This window comes from Balaenoptera ricei, chromosome 1, assembly GCF_028023285.1.
Source record: "Balaenoptera ricei isolate mBalRic1 chromosome 1, mBalRic1.hap2, whole genome shotgun sequence".
Lineage (NCBI taxonomy): Eukaryota > Metazoa > Chordata > Mammalia > Artiodactyla > Balaenopteridae > Balaenoptera > Balaenoptera ricei.
This window is the reverse complement of record NC_082639.1, coordinates 18800708-18807028: the sequence shown is the minus strand read 5'-3', so window position 1 is coordinate 18807028 and position 6321 is coordinate 18800708. Positions and strand designations below refer to the sequence as shown.

Here is a 6321-nt window from a genome sequence, read left to right as displayed (position 1 = left end):
CCTGGGAAGTTCCTGCCCTCGATGGCTCATTCCTCCATTAACCTGCCATGATAGGCCGCATTACTGATATTTTGCAAAGGAGGAAAATGTGGCTCAGAGTGGTTTCTTGCCCAAGACGGTTTCCTAAACTTGCCTCACCATGAGAATCCCCTGAAGAGCTTACTAAAAATACAGCTTCCTCAGCCCTAGCCCAGACCTGCTGAATCCATAGCAACTAGGGAATCCAGATTCTTAGTAAACTCCTTTGATGATTCCTCTTAGGCAAGTGGAGGGAACCATGCTCTTATACCAATAGTTTTCCTATCCTTTGGCCTCAAATCATCCCCCTAGAGCCACCCCCATCTCCTCCCCTGTATGGGAGTTGGGGAGCTGCAACAAGGGGTGGTATTTCAATCTGGGATGGCTACAGATCCCTGGCCTCCCAAACCCCCGGCCCCAAGAGCACACAGGGGTTGCCTGAATTTCCACCCAGAGAATAGGGCCATCGGGGACGAGGGCTCCTCCAGAGTCCTGGAGGGCAAGGCTGGATCCCTCTGTGCCCATCCCCAGTCTGAGTGTCAGCCTGGACAGAGGGACACAGCTCTGAGACCACATCCCCACACCCTCAGCCCCTCAGCTGATTTTCCCTTCCCACTCTAAGGAGGAAGGGGCATAAGGAAGATGCGTTTTGACCTGCTAGTATGAGAAGAACAGTAACTGGAATTAACTGAAGTGTGAGAGCAGCAGAGGGAGGGAAGAGAGACTAAAGCAGGGAGAAAGGAGGTAGTGGGAGAACGCATTGGACCAGACAGTTCTCCACTTGACCACCAGGTGGAGCCATCAGCCAAAGACAGTTTGGTTGCTGTCAGAAAATGGTGTGGAGGTTCAGGATGGGTGGCAGGTGGAATAGGGTTCAAATGACTGTCCGTAATATTCATAAGTCCAGGGAGGGCAACGAAAGGGGAAAAGAGGGGAGAAAGAATGAAATATTTAAGAAGTACTAGCCAAGAGTTAAGTACTATACCAGGCATTTCATGCATTTTAACCTCACTTGAATCTCATAAACATTCTGCAAGATAGGTATTCATTCATTCATTTTTGACAAGCATACACGGAGAATTCCCTGGCTGCCCAGTGGTTAGGACTCTGCACTTCCACTGCAGGGGCCACGCACGGGTTCCATCCCTGGTCGGGGCACTAAGATCCGGCATGGCATGGCCAAAAAAAAGAAAGAAAGAAAGAAAAAAAAAAAGCATATATCAAGGACCCAGTTGTATGCCAGGCACTGTTCCTGGGGCTAGGGATACAGTGAACAAGACAGGCAGGCAAGTTCCCTGTTGTCTTAGAACTTGTATACAATTTGCAGATAAACAAACAGCCCAGTAAGGAGGCCAAGATCCCCTCATTAGTGAGTACAAGTGCCAGAGGTTGGGATTTTTTTTTTTTAATATTTATTTATTTATTTATCTGGCTGCGCCGGGTCTTAGTTGCAGCATGCGGGATCTTCGTTGCAGCATTCAGGCTCTTAGTTGTGACATGCGGGATCTAGTTCCCCGACCAGGGATCGAACCCAGGCCCCCTGCATTGGGTGTGCAGATTCTTAACCACTGGACCACCAGGGAAGTCCTGAGGTTGGGATTTAAACCAAGGTTCATATAGCTCCAAGTCTGACCTCTGCTCAGCCTCATGGCCTGAGGGCTAGCTGTGCTCACATTAAGGCACATCAGGAGGAGGGAAGGCATCATTGGGTTAGGGTACATGGAGTACATGGGAATCCCACACCCAGAAGGAGGGGTGGAGAAAGCTCTCAGCACGCCTAGAGTCGTGCAGTTATTGGTGGAGCTCTCACTTAGCAAATGTTGCTGGGTGCCAGACATTGCGCCACAGGCTCCACATTCCCTAATTGAATCTTTGTAATCAGACTGCAAGGCAGGCATCATTGACCCCACTGCACAGGTGATAAAACCAAAATGGCTAAGTGACTTGCCCAAGGTCATAGAGCTAGTAAGCGGGGGCACCTCCATCAGGCTGCTTTGGGGGGAAGGGGTTATAGAACCAGTTTAAATGTCTGTCTCGTGCTGGATTGGAAGCCCACACCTCTTGGCTGTAAAACAGATTCACACTCACTCTTCACAATGAATGTATAAATGTGGGTCTTGGAAATCCCTTCCTAGGTTGGGTCAGTATAAAATGGGAGAGACGGCTTCCCTGGTGGCGCAGTGGTTAAGAATCCACCTGCCAATGCAAGAGACGTGGGTTCAAGCCCTGGTCCGGGAAGATCCCACATGCCACAGAACAACTAAGCCCGTGTGCCACAACTACTGAGCCTGCGCTCTAGAGTCCGTGAGCCACAACTACTGAGCCCATGTGCCACAACTACTGAAGCCCACGTGCTTAGAGCCCATGCTCCGCAACAAGAGAAGCCACCGCAATGAGAAGCCTGCGTACCACAACGAAGAGTAGCACCCCACTCACCACAACTAGAGAAAAGCCCGCGTGCAACAGTGAAGACCCAATGCAGCCAAAAATAAATAAATTTATAAATTAAAAAAAAAAAAAATAGGAGAGAGCCATCAAATGTTCTCTGCGCAAAGATGCTCTTAACCCTGCAGCCAGGGAGGAAGGGAGATGCTTAGGAAGGGGATTTCAAATAGGGCAGGAGACTGAGATTTTTTTTTTTGTCAATATTATGACATAGTATGAGTGTGTTTCATGTTTGGTAATTGCAATCATTGTTGCTCTTGTTGTGGTCATCCATGTACAATGCTTGGTGTCAGTCTATTTATCTCTTGTAAAAATAAAATACAGTGTGTGTGTGTTTGTGAAAAATAAAAATTAAAAATTAAAAAATTAAAATAAATAAATAAAAATCAAAAAACAAAAAATTTTTTATTGAGGTATATTTGATGTACAATATTACATAAGTTTCAGGTGTACAACATAGTGATTAACAACTTTAAAGGTTATATTCCATTTATAGTTATTATAAAATATTGCATATTCCCTGTGTTATACAATATACCTTTGTAGCTTATTTATTTTATACACAGTAGTTTTTACCTCTTAATCCCCTATCTTTATCTTCCCCCTCCCCCCTTCTCTCTCCCCACTGGTAACCACTAGTTTGTTCTCTATATGTGTGAGTCTGTTTCTTTTTTGTTATATTCACTAGTTTGTTTTATTTTTTAGATTCCACATATAAGTGATATCATTCAGTATTTTTCTTTCTCTGTCTGACTTATTTCACTTAGCATAATGCCCTCCAGGTCCATCCATGTTGCTGCAAATGGCAAAATTTCATTCTTTGTTATGGCTGAGTAGTATTCCATTGTATGTATATACCACATCTTCTTTATCCAGTCATCTGTTGATGGACACTTAGGTTGCTCCCATATCTTGGCAATTGTAAATAATGCTGCTATGAACACTGGGGTGCATGTATCTTTTCGAATTAATGTTTTCATTTTTTAAATATATTCCCAGGAGTGAAATTGCTGGATCACATGGTAGTTCTATTGAATTTTTCGAGGAACCTCCATACAGTTTTCCATAGTGGCGGCACCAATTTGCATTCTTACCAGTAGTGCACGAGGGTTCCCTTTTAGGAGACTGAGATTTTGTCTGAAGAGCTCACTTGTGTATTCTCTCCCCAACACCCTCTCCTGAGGGGTCCCCAAGGCACTAGGAAGAATGACAGGCACAGTGCTGCTGGGCCCCCTGAGGCCCCAGGAGGAGGCCAGGAGGGAAGCTGTGTCTCTGCACTGGGGCACAGCCTCCCCCAAATCTGCTCACCCCCCGAGACCTGGCTCAGGTGTCTCTTCCTCATCACGTCCTGTTGTAACTGCCTGTCTCCCCGTCTAGATTAGGGCTTATTTCCTAACGTCAGGCATCTTATCTTTTTCCTTCTGCATCCTCAGTGCCCACCAGGCCTAGGTATGAATGAACATGAGGGGAAAAAATTGAGATGGGAGCAGAGGGAGCAAAGGTGGGGAAGAAAGTTCCCACAGTGGCCACTCAGGAAGCCTGAGAACTTTGGACAGTGAAGGAGGAAAAGGCTTCCCCTCCTGTCCTGGCTGTGCCACACCCCTGCACACACCCTCACACATACCCCACTGTGGCCGGGCGGGGCTGGTCAGTAGCTGCTGGAGGGGGCTATGTAGAGAGATGAGAAGGAACCCACTTCCATTTTCACCAGTGATCACTTACGAGCACTAAAGACTCATTTTTAGGTCACATCCCCTCCATGTCTTCACAAAGTCTGGGGGCCCAGCCTCACTATCTCCATTTTCAGAAGGGGAATCGGATGAGAGAAGCTGAGGGTCTTCCCCAAAGCACCTGTCACGGTGGTGGGCGGGGCGGGGGGGGTAGAATTCAGCTCAGAGCTCCCAGCAGCTGAGAAAACCTCCCCTGATCTGTTTTCCATGCAGTCAGGCCTGAGCTATGAGCTCCTTTCCACTGCAGCGGCGGTGGGGCTGGAGCTGGAGCTGGATTGGAAGGGATGGAGCCGAGGGGAGGAGCTCTCTTTGGGAGGAGGTGGGGGTGGGGACAGCTCCACCTGTTGCCGTCTTGGCAATGCTGGACCCAGGGAACGGCCCCTCCCTCTGTCGCCCCCCCCCCCACCCAAAGTTCTCATCCGTTGTCATCACACTGCCTCAGAGCTGCTATATTTAAGGCCCATGAAGGCTCCAAGATCACATTCTTCTCCCGGTCCCCGCTGAGTCCAGGGCAAGAAGAAATCAAGGACCCTCTCATCCTCTGGAATCTTCTCCCCAGAGACACCTAAGTGGGCACGGCTGCTTCTGTGAGTCACCTCCAGGGATCAGGGGTGGGGAGGGAGACCTCCAGATAATGAGACCCTCAGCTTTCCATTGGCAAGTGGAGTGTGTGTGTGTGTGTGTGTGTGTGTGTGTGCGTGTGTGTTGGGAAAGGATCCTGGGAGATTTGGAAAGAAAAAGTATACATATGCTTAGGTATCACCCCAAGTGGAAATGAGAGGGGATTCTAGAAAAAATCTCTGCGCCATCACACTGTTCTGTGTGGCCCTGGGTCTTCTGAGCTGAGCCTTCTGTGATGTGAAAGCTACAAAACACACGCACACACACATCATTTGGGGATGCCCTGAGAAGTGGAGGCTTTCCTGCAGGAATCAGGCATCAGCAAGGACCGGGGTGGGCCGGCAGGTCCAGCAAACCTAGAGCAGTCCTGGCGGAGCCCTGCTTGGCCGGCCCGGCAGGCGGGGGATGAGGGCAAGCCCGGAGGGCCCGCATGGCGAGGCGGGGAGGACGTTCATCCAGCCTGGGCCCACTGGTACGAAACCGAGGCCAGCACTCCAGCCTCGGAAGCTGGTGGGGAGCATTAGGAGCACATCCCAGCCTGGGCAGGCGGTGTCTCTGCTCCCACCCACAGGACCCAGCTTTCTGCCATCAGGGCTCTGAGTCACTGTGGCTCGGTGCGCTTCTCTTCCACTCCTGAGGAATAAGAGAGGCCTCCTTGCCCCTTCTCACCGAGGGATGCCGTCAGGGGACCGGGCGGGGCAGGGCTGGGGGTGGGCGGCAGACAAACTGAGGCTTGGGAGGAAAGTGGAGTGGGTGGGGAACGCCACACAGCAGGACCCCTGGCCCGCGGCTTTGCACCCTCTGGGGAGGGCAGGGGGGACGATTTCCCTTCCTGGCCAACCACACACTGCTGACCCCTCCGCAGCAGGCACACACAGCACTCTGGAGACAGGACTAGGAAGCTGCGATCTCCTCCTTGCTGCCTAATCCTTAGCCTCAGCCAGTGCTTTAAAAAGAATCGATGGCTCATCCACTAAAGCCAGGGGTCTGGTTGCAGGCGGCCCTGGAGGTCAGGGATGAGCGCCAGGCCCGTCCTGCTGCGCTAATCAGGAACAGAGCATTCGGGGAAGGGAGCCAGCAGCTGATGCCAGGGAACGTTAACCCTCAGCTGCTGGGGCCAGGGCCGTGTGTCCCAGGAAAGCCGGGGGCCTCCCTGCGCAGGGTGGTACCCAGCGGCTCTCTCCTTGGGCCGTGAGGAGGAAGGAACACAAAGAGCAGGCCAGTCATTCTCTGGGTGCAGGCAGACCCTCCTCCTCAGGAGGAGCCGGATGCGAAGCCCAAGGGGTGACTGTCCCGTTGTGTTCAGCCGAGGTCACTGCAGGAGGCCAAAGAAGCCTCACGGGCAGCCCTTGGTCCCGGAGAACACTCTGCAGTAACCCAGTCTGCCTTGGGTGTCCTTTGTGGATACCCAAAAGGAGCAAACTTTTAGGAACCGGAAGGATCAAATCCCACTAAAATTGACCCTTGGCAGCCTGAGCCCCCTGACACCCCAAAACAGGCCCTTTTA

General features: G+C 50.9%; 1 protein-coding gene across 2 annotated transcripts in view; it reads left to right on the top strand.

Annotated features, from left to right (window-relative positions):
- Positions 1-4646: 4646 nt before the first annotated feature.
- Positions 4647-6321, top strand: part of MYOM3 (myomesin 3) — a 46641-nt gene continuing 44966 nt past the window's right edge. Inside the window, exon 1 of one of the 2 annotated variants that reach the window (XM_059915945.1) lies at positions 4647-4780. The gene's annotated coding sequence lies outside the window, so the exon portion shown is untranslated. The remainder of the gene's footprint in view (positions 4781-6321) is intronic. The other variant, XM_059915946.1, reaches the window with a different exon arrangement.